Below are 1876 nucleotides of genomic sequence, written 5' to 3'. Positions count from 1 at the left end.
TCCTGGATGTTTTCTTTGTTGTTAGCAAGTGTTCGTGCTGTTTTAGCATATAATCTCATTAAAATGTATACATGTTTAAACAGTATAATCTTGATAGACATTTAGAATAACCTTTCCCCAAAAGTGTGTTCTGCTGGAAAAGATGATTACTTTCATGTATTAATGAAGATAACTAGGGAGAAAAATGGTTCATAACCAAATAAATCCAGGGACTCTTAAGTTAAACTTAAATCTAGTTTTTTTTTTTTACTACAAGACTGGTCATTCCTCGATATGCAGATGTGCTTCCTAATGCACCTAGAATGATGACAACAGAGATAATATGTAGTGTTTCCCAGCTCATTTAAGGAGCCTTCTTTTCTGTGAAATTACGTACAGCACTTGTGCTCTACAGCTTACACTATGGGTTTCAGCAGGGGGAGAAAGCCCTTGGTGTGTAGGTGAAACTTTACAAGGCACACGTTCATACACAAGTGTAACTGTACAGAGTAAGCCGTAGACCCCCTCCTCCCAAATGCTCCGAGGGAGGTTATTCTCCACTGGCTTCCAGATCCTGCAGAAGCTGCCACTGTCACCCGGCCTCTGGTCAGATGGGAAGCATCGTGGTGGGACCGTGAGCCAGGACAGCTGTCTCACTGAGTGACCTCCAACTAGCTGCTTTGCCAGTCTGGGCTTTAGTCATTTGCTCTGTAAAATGCCTTCTCCCTGTATTTTAGGACACAGCTGTGAGTCGTCCAAGTGGACTATTCTGGAGCAGAAGTTTTAACGGCGTTCGTCTGAAATTAAGTAATTCTGCAGAGTCCTTCAATTCAGAACTAATTCTGGAGCAAAGCTTGTGTAGATGAGGAAATGGGAGAGAAATGTTTTGTTGCACAAATGTTCACAACAGCCAATGACACCTGTATTTCCAGGGTGTTGCCAAATGTTTTCACTGAAAACTGGTTATGCTGCCTGTCTCCATGTGGACACCAATAAAAATTGATATTGATCACCTGTTTGCCTTTTTTAAAGAGTGGCTTTAAAAGTAACCCTGGAGGAAATTCTAGGGTAATGCTTCTACGGATGTTTTTCCAGAAAGATCACATTAGATGTGATAGGTAATTCAGTTAAGAAGAATCTATTATAGAACTTTGGGTTGGGAATTCCAAAGTGGACATTAGCAAGTGTTAGGAGGAAGAATAAAGACTAGTAACCCAGGGCCTGAAGAGAATGAATGGAGTTGGACTGAGAATGTACTGTAGAAGCCCTGGGTAGACAGACAGCCCAACCCACCAGGATGAAATAAGAGACAAGAAGTCACGCTCTAATAACAGGGCTTCGTTAATCTGGTTACTGAGCACCACGTAAAACCATCAGCCATTTGCGGGAGGCTCAGCTGTATCTTGTGAAGACAGCAGAGCACAGTATTTACAAAGACAAACTTAGTCCGTGTTTACCTAAGCCTAACTTGCTTTACAGAAGTCTACCCTAGGTATCTGTGTGCCACACGTCACCCAGCTTTATCCCATATTCAAAAAGAGCCTAAGCCAATTTGTCTAGCTTAACTATTTTTAGTGAAAAGATTAATACTGTATTTGCTTAAGGCTGAAATCAAACATTTTGCACATCCTGAAAAGAAGCCAATTAGAAAAAAGTATTTAAGACGCTTAGGTTCCATTATATAGTCTAATCCATAACCATTAGTAATTTAACTTTGACTTCACCTTGGCCAAAGAAAGGAATCTCTTCTCATTTTGAAGACCAAACTTCAAGTGATAAATAACCTTGTTGATTTCTGTTGATACTAATAGGTACATAGCAGTGAGACCAGCAGGCCAGAGTTCAAATCTTGACTCCTCCACCAATCAGCTCTGTAGGATCTGATTAATGTCCATGC

This window comes from Camelus dromedarius, chromosome 30, assembly GCF_036321535.1.
Source record: "Camelus dromedarius isolate mCamDro1 chromosome 30, mCamDro1.pat, whole genome shotgun sequence".
Taxonomy (NCBI): Eukaryota; Metazoa; Chordata; class Mammalia; order Artiodactyla; family Camelidae; genus Camelus; species Camelus dromedarius.
The sequence above is the reverse complement of the archived record's forward strand: the minus strand, read 5'-3'. Positions refer to the sequence as shown.